Source organism: Castor canadensis, chromosome 1, assembly GCF_047511655.1.
Source record: "Castor canadensis chromosome 1, mCasCan1.hap1v2, whole genome shotgun sequence".
Classification (NCBI taxonomy): domain Eukaryota; kingdom Metazoa; phylum Chordata; class Mammalia; order Rodentia; family Castoridae; genus Castor; species Castor canadensis.
In genome coordinates this window covers 200,391,021-200,399,982 of record NC_133386.1, presented here as the reverse complement: position 1 = coordinate 200,399,982, position 8,962 = coordinate 200,391,021, and positions in this window count along the sequence as shown.

Here is an 8,962-nt window from a genome sequence, read left to right as displayed (position 1 = left end):
TTCAGTGGTTTATAGTTTTCATTGTAGAGATCTTTCACTTTCTTTGTTAAATATATTCCTAGACATTTTTGGGGCTATTATGAATAAAACTATTTTCTAAATTCTTTCTTAGTTTGTTCATTGTTAGTATATATGAAAGCTACTGATTTTTGCATACTGATTTTTATCTTATTACTTTGCTGAAGGTGTTCATGATGTCTAGGGGGGTTTTTTGGTGGAACTTTTAGTGTTTTCATTGCAAGGTCATTCATGTCATCTGCACATAGGATAATTTAAATTTTTCCTTTCTTATTTAAATTCCTTTCATTTTTTCTTCCTTTATTATAGCTCTGGCTAGTAATTCCAAAAATGTGTTGAATAAGTGTGGAACAACTGGACACCTCTGTTTTGTTTCTGACTTTAGGGAAATTATTTCAGTTTATTAATTTTTTTTATAAAGTGTGATGTTTGCTATAGGTTTGTAGTATATACTCATATTATGTTGAGGTACATTCTTTCTCTTTTTTAATATTAATTTTAATTTTATTATTCATTTATTCACATGTGCATACATTGTTTGGGTCATTTCTCCCCCCCTGCTACCCTCTCCCACTCTCTCTCCTCTTCCCCCTCAGTTCCAGGCAGGTCCCGTTCTGCCTTTATCACTAATTTTGTTGAAGAAAAGAGACAAGCATAATAAGGAAGACAAAGTGGTTTTGCTAGTTGAGTTAAGGAGAGCTATACAGAAATATTCCTAGCTTGCTTTCATGTACATGTGTTAATGACCCATGTTGATTCATCTCTAACTGATGTTTACTGATCCCCTTCTCATGGTAACCTCTGTTGCTTTAAGGTTTCTGTATTAGCTCCTCTGGAGTGGGGACATCAAATGCTTCATGTTTTGTTTTTTCTACCTATTTCTATATCACCTGTATGTTCTCTCCCCTTGTCATGTGATCCCACTCCAAATACATTGCTGCACTTGCCCTAGATCTAAAATCTGCATATGAGGGAGAACATACGGTTTTTGGTCTTCTGAGCTTGGCTGACCTTGCTCAGAATGATGTTCTCTAGTTCCATCCATTTACCTGCAAATGATAGGATTTCATTTTTCTTCATGGCTGAGTAAAATTACATTGTGTATAAATACCACATTTTCTTGATCCATTCATCAGTAGTGGGGCATCTTGGTTGTTTCCATAACTTGGCTATTTTGAATAGCGCTGTAATAAACATGGGTGTGCAGGTGACGCTGGAGTAACCTGTGTTGCATTCCTTTGGGCATATCCCCAGAAGTGGGATTGCTGGATCATATGGTAGGTCTATGTTTAGATTTTTAAGAAGTCTCCAAATTTTTTTCCAGAGTGGTCGCACCAGCTTGCATTCCCATCAGCAGTGTATGAGGGTTCCTTTTTCCTCACATCCTCACCAACACATGTTGTTATTGGTGTTTTTGATGATGGCTATTCTAACAGGGGTGAGGTGGAATCTTAGTGTGATTTTGATTTGCATTTCCTTTATGGCTAGAGATGGTGAGCATTTTTTCATGTGATTTTTTGCCATTTGAATTTCTTCTTTTGAGAAAGTTCTTTTAAGTTCAGTAACCCATTTTTTAATTGGTTCATTGATTTTTAGGAGAGTTTAGTTTCTTAAGTTCCCTGTATATTCTGGTTATCAGTCCCTTGTCTGATGTATAGCTGGTGAATATTTTCTCCCACCCTGTGGGTTGTCTCTTCAGTTTAGAGACCATTTTTTTGTTGTGCAGAAGTGTTTTAATTTTATGAAGTCCCATTTGTCCATCCTTTCTCTTAGTTGCCGGACTCCTGGGGTTCTATTGTGGAAATCCTTGCCTATACCTATTGCTTCCAGAGTGTTTCCTGCTCCTTCCTATAGTAACTTCAGAGTTTCAGGTCTGATATTTAGGTCCTTGATCCATTTTGAGTTGATACTAGTACTGGGTGATAGACATGGATCTAGTTTCAGTTTCTTGCAGACAGCCAACCAGTTTTACCAGCAACATTTGTTGAAGAGGCTGTCTTTTCTCTATCATATGTTTTTGGCACCTTTGTGAAAAATGAAGTGGCTATAGTTGTGTGGATTCATACCTGAATCTTCTATTCTGTTCCACTGGTCTCATGTCTGCTTTTATACCAGTACCATGCCGTTTTTATTGCTATTGCTTTGTAATATAGTTTGAAGTCAGGTATGTGATACCACCAGCATTGCTTTTTTTGCTGAGTATTACCTTGGCTATTCATGGTCTCTTGTGTTTCCAAATGAATTTTAGAGTAGATTTTTTCAATCTCTGTGATGAAAGTCATTCGGATTTTGATGGGAATTGCATTAAACATGTAGATTGCTTTCGGTAGTATAGCCATTTTTACTATGCTGATTCTACTGATCCATGAGCACAGGAGATCTTTCCATCTTCTGTAGTCTTCCTCGATCTCTTTCTTCAGGAGTTTGTAATTCTCCTTGTAGAGTTCATTCACATCCTTTGTTAAATTTACTCCTAGGTATTTGATTTTTTGAGGCTATTGTGAATGGAATTTTTTCCATATATTCCTTCTCAGTTTGTTCGTCATTGGTGTATAGAAATGCTAATGATTTTTGTAGGTTGATTTTGTATCCTGACACCTTATTGTGGCTGTTTATAGTGTCTAAGTGTTTTTGGGTAGAGTTTTTTGGGTCTTTAAGGTATAAGATCATATCGTCTGCAAATAAGGATATTTTGACAGTTTCTTTACCTATTTGTATTACTTTTATTTCTTCTTCTTGCCTAATTTCCCTGGCTAGAAATTCCAGTGCTATGTTGAATAGGAGTGGGGATGGTGGGCACCCTTGCCTCATTCCTGATTTTAGGGGGAATGGTTTCAGTTTTTCACTATTAAGTATGATGTTGGCTATAGGTGTGTCAAATATAGCCTTTACAATGTTGAGGTACATTCCTTCTATTCCTAGTTTTCTTGGAGCCTTTATCATGAAGTGGTGTTGGATCTTGTTGATGGCTTTTTCTGCATCTACTGAGACGTTCAACTGGTTTTTGTCTTTGCTTATGTTGATGTGTTGTATTACATTTATAGATTTGTGTATGTTGAACCACCCATGCATCCCTGGCATGAAGCCAACTTGGTCATGGTTTATGATCTATCTGATGTGTTGTTGGATTCGGTTTGCCATTATTTTATTAAGGATTTTTTTAATCAATATTCATTAAGGAAATTGGCCTGTAATTCTCCTTTTTAGAGGTGTCTTTGTCTGGTCTTGGGATGAGAATAGTATTGGCTTCATAAAATGAATTAGGCAGTGTTCCTTCCCTTTCTATTTCATGGAACAGTTTAAGGAGAGTTGGTATTAGTTCTTTAAAGGTCTGATAGAATTCAGCAGAGAATCCATCAGGTCCTGGACTTTCTTTTTTGGGAGACTCTTGATTGCTGCTGCAATTTTTTTTGTGTGTTATAGATCTATCCGGGTGATTAATATCTTCTTGGTTCAGTTTTGGGTGGTTGTAAGTTTCTAGAAATCTGTCCATTTCTTCAAGATTTTCAAATTTATTAGAGTATAGGCTCTCAAAGTAGTCTATGATGATTTCCTGGATTTCTGTGGTGTTTGTTGTTATCTCCCCTTTTGTATTTCTGGTTTTACTGATTTGAGTTTTTTCCCTCCTCATTTTAGTCAGGTTTGCCAGGGATCTGTCAATCTTATTTATTTTTTCAAAGAACCAAATTTTTGTTTCATTAATTCTTAGTGTGGTTTTTTTTGGTTTCTATTTCATTGATTTCAGCCCTTATTTTAATGATTTCCTTCCTTCTGCTTGTTTTGGGATTTGCTTGGTCTTGTTTTTCTAGGAGTTTGAGATGCAGCATTAGGTCATTGATTTGAGATCTTTCTCTCCTTTCAGTATATGCACTCATGGCTATATATTTTCCTGTTAGAACTGCCTTTGCTGTGTCTCATAGGTTCAGGTAGGTCATGTTTTCATTTTCATTAACTTCCAGGAACCTTTTAAATTCTTCCTTTATTTCATCAATGACCCATTAGTCATTGAGCAATGTGTTGTTCAGTTTCCAATTGTTTGCATGTTTTTTTACTGCTATTTTTGTTTTTGATTTCTAGTTTTAATGCATTGTGGTCAAGTAGAATGCATGGGATTTATTACCATTTTCTTATATTTGTTGATGCTTGCTTTGTGCCCTAAGATATGATCAATTTTGGAGAAGATTCCATGGGCTGCTGAGAAGAATGTGTATTGTGCTCAAGTTGGATAAAATATTCTGTAGACATTAGCTAGGTCCATTTGATCTATGGTATGATTTAGATCTTTACTGATTTTTTTGTTTGGATGACCTATCTATTGGTGATAGGGGAGTATTGAGGTTTCCCACTATCACTGTGCTGTAGTTTATAAGTTTTTAGGTCCTTCAAAGTATGTTTGATGAAATTGGGTGCATTGACATTGGTGTATATAGGTTGATAATTGTTATTTCCTTTTGGTGTATTTCCCCTTTTATTAGTATGAAGTGTCCTTCTTTATCTTGTTTGATGAATGTAGGTTTGAAGTCTACTTTTCCAAGATAAGTATTGCTACCCCTGCCTGTTTTGGGGGACCACTGTCTTGTTAAATCTTCTTCCAGCCTTTCACCCTAATCCATTGCTTATTTATGTCGATGAGGTGGGTCTTCTGTAGGCAGCAGATTGTTGGATCTTCTTTTCAATCCAGTTTGCCAGTCGATGTCTTTTGATGGGGGAATTTAGTCCATTAACATTCAGTGTTAGTGTTGATAAGTACGTGGTGATCCCTGTCATGTAGTTGTCTTGTTGATTAAGGGTTTGATTATGTGCAGCTGAATCAATGTTACTCTTTACTTTCTCGCCTTTTCTTCTCCTGTGGTTTGGTAATGCCTGCCCTTTCATTATTTTGTTTGCTTTCATTATCTGTGTGCAGAATTCCTTGGAAAATCTTTTATAGTGGTGGCTTGGTGGTCATATATTGTTTTAATTTCTGCTTATCATTGAAGACTTTTATTATTCCATCTTGTGAATGATAGTTTTGCTGGGTAAAGTATCCTAGGATTGAAGTTGTTTTTATTTAGTGCCTGGATGATCTCACTGCATGCTCTTCTTGCTTTTAATGTTTCTGTTGAGAAGTCTACTGTGATTTTGATAGGTTTACCTTTGTATGTTATTTGTTTTTTCTGTCTTACAGCCTTCAATATTCTTTCTCTAGTCTTTGTATTTGTTGTTTTAATGATAATATGTCATGGGGTAGTTCTATTTTGGTCAGGTCTGTTCGATGCTCTGGAGGCTTTCTGTTACTGAATGGGCATAGTTTTCTCTAGATTTGAGAAATTTTCTGTTATTATTTTGTTGAATATATTACGCATTCCCTTTGTTTGCATCTGTTCTCCTGCTTCATTGCCCATGATTCTCAGGTTTGGTCTTTTGATGGAGTCAGTGAGTTCTTGCATTTTCTTTTCACAGGTCTTGAGTTGTTTCACTAATAGTTCTTCAGTTTTTCTTTTAATTGCCATTTCATCTTCAAGTTCTGAGATTCTGTCTTCTGTTTGTTCTATTCTGCTGGATTGGCCTTCCATTTTGTTTTGTATTTCTGTTTCATTCTTTTTTCTGAGACTTTCCATATTGTGGGTTACTTCCTCTTTAATATTGTCAATTTTTGCCCTTAATTTATTTCTCTGTTTGTGGTGATCTTTGTTTCAGTTTGGTGTTTTTTTAGGGCTCCTATGATTTCATTTATTTGTTTCTGTGTTTTCTCATATTCTTTAGTTTTGTTGTCTTGGGATTTCTTGAGTGCCTCCTGTACATTTTGGTTGATCATGTCTAGTATCATCTCTATGAAATTCTGATTAATTACTTGTAGAATTTCTTCTTTCAGAATGGTCTTGTGGTCTTTGTTGTGTTCCTTGGTATAATTTATCTTTGTTTTGTTGGAGTCTGGATCTGGGTATCTGTTTTCTTCACTTCACTCTAAATCCTGTACTACTTTATTTTTGGGGGGAGAATGGTTTCCATCCTTTTTTCTTATTCCCATATTTCCTCTAGGTACCATTTCTGTGCCTGGACTATGTGTAATTTATTATTAGCTGGGTTACAATATTAATACTAACAAAATCGTGAGAGAAGTATAAAAAAGAGAAAGCAAAGGAAAGAAAAAGAAGAGAAAAGAGAGGAAAAAAGAAACAAAAATAGGAGAGATGGTGGGTGATCAAACAGAAAACCAGGCAGCCAAACCCTTAAAGAAGAGAAAAAAAGAAAAAAAAATCAACAGTTCTGGAACAGTAGAATTTCAGGCTTAGTTGTTCTGTTACTACTTTAGTGTCCAGTCTTGTCTGTGTGTGTCTCTTAGGCACGCTTGGAGACCTCTCTTGGTGGCCTGAGCAGGAGCCTGGTGGAGTGGTTTTCTGGAAAGCCTGTAGAGCTGGAGCTGGCACTGCCTGAGGGGTGGGGATCCTTCAGGCTGGTGGATGCAGCTGTCTCATGCCAAGCTGGTGCCTGTCCCAGTAGGGTGGGGCTCCAGTTATTCCACATGGAGCTGGATCCTGACAGGGCCTGAAGGGTGGGGAGCCCAAGGGGCAGGGTCCGGTCATCCCACACATATCTGGGACTCAGCAGGGCTTGAAGGGTGGTGGGCTCGAGGGGCGGGAATCCTGGCGAGCTGTGGGACCAGCTTGGGGCTGATGTCTGGTGTAGCCAGGGGGTGTGGATCCTGGTGGTCATGGATCCAGTGTGGGGTTATGGCATGGTGTGCTTGAGGGGTGGGTATCCCCATGTAGTGTGGGTCCAGCTCATGGCTGGAGTCTGGAGCGGTTGAGAGGTGGGCATCCCAGTGGTGCATGGATCCTGTGCGGGGCTGAGGCCTGGTGCAGCCTGAGGGTTGGAGAGCCTGGCAGAATGGAGCAGCGGCTGTGCAGGCCTATGGTATGGGATTTGGCCGGCCTCCTGTTCTTTTATGAGATTGTGGTGTGGACATACCTATCAGTACTAACACTTAATGTTAATGGACTTAATTCACCCATCAAAAGACACCGTTTGACAAAATGGATTAAAAAAGAAGATCCAACAATTTGTTGCTTACAGGAGACTCATCTCACCGACAGAAATAAGCATATGCTTAGGATGAAAGGCTGGAAGAAGATTTACCAAGCCAATGGCCCCCGAAAACAAGCAGGAGTAGCAATACTTATCTCTGACAAAGTAGACTTCAAACCTACATTGATCAAACGAGATAAAGAAGGACATTCCATACTAATAAAAGAGGAAATAGACCAAAAGGAAATAATAATCATCAATCTGTACGCACCCAATGTCAACGCACCCAATTTCATCAAACATACCCTGAAAGACCTAAAAGCATATATAAACGCCAACACAGTGGTTGTGGGAGACTTTAACACTCCATTATCATCAATAGATAGGTCATCCAAACAAAAACTCAATAAAGAAATCCAAGATCTAAAATATGCAATAGATCAAGTGGACCTAGTAGATGTCTACAGAACATTTCATCCAACCTCTACACAATATACATTCTTCTCAGCAGCCCATGGAACCTTCTCCAAAATAGATCATATCCTAGGGCACAAAGCAAGTCTCAGCAAATATAAGAAAATAGAAATAATACCGTGCATACTATCTGACCACAATGCAGTAAAAGTAGAACTCAACAACAAAAGTAAAGACAAAAAACATGCAAACAGCTGGAAACTAAATAACTCATTACTTAATGAAGAATGGATCATCGATGCAATAAAAGAGGAAATTAAAATGTTCCTGGAAGGCAATGAAAATGAAAACACAACCTACCAGAACCTATGGGACACAGCTAAGGCAGTCTTGAGAGGAAAGTTTATAGCCATGAGTGCATATATTAAAAAGATTGAAAGATCCCAAATCAATGACCTAATGATACATCTCAAACTCCTAGAAAAACAAGAACAAGCAAATCCCAAAACAAATAGAAGGAGAGAAATAATAAAAATAAGAGCTGAAATCAACGAAATAGAAACCAAAAAAACCATACAAAGAATTAATGAAACAAAAAGTTTGTTCTTTGAAAAAATAAACAAGATCGATAGACCCCTGGCAAACCTGACTAAAATGAGGAGAGAAAAAACCCAAATTAGTAGAATCAGGAATGCAAAAGGGGAGATAACAACAAACACCATGGAAGTCCAGGAAATCATCAGAGACTACTTTGAGAACCTATATTCAAATAAATTTGAAAATCTAAAAGAAATGGACAGATTTATAGATACATATGATCATCCAAAACTGAACCAAGAGGAAATTAATCACCTGAATAGACCTATAACACAAAATGAAATTGAAGCAGCAATCAAGAATCTCCCCAAAAAGAAAAGTCCAGGACCTGATGGATTCTCTGCTGAATTCTATCAGACCTTTAAAGAAGAACTGATACCAACCCTCCTTAAACTGTTCCATGAAATAGAAAGGGAAGGAAAACTGCCAAACACATTTTATGAAGCCAGTATTACACTTATCCCAAACCAGGCAAAGACACCTCCAAAAAGGAGAACTATAAGCCAATCTCCTTAATGAACATTGATGCAAAAATCCTCAACAAAATAATGGCAAATCGAATTCAGCAACACATCAAAAAGATTATTCACCACGACCAGGTAGGCTTCATCCCAGGGATGCAGGGGTGGTTCAACATACGAAAATCAATAAACGTAATAAACCACATTAACAGAAGCAAAGACAAAAACCACTTGATCATCTCAATAGATGCAGAAAAAGCCTTTGATAAGATCCAACATCATTTCATGATAAAAGCTCTAAGAAAACTAGGAATAGAAGGAAAGTTCCTCAACATTATAAAAGCTATATATGACAAACCTACAGCCAGCATTATACTTAACGGAGAAAAATTAAAACCATTCCCTCTAAAATCAGGAACCAGACAAAGATGCCCACTATCTCCACTCCTATTCAACATAGTACT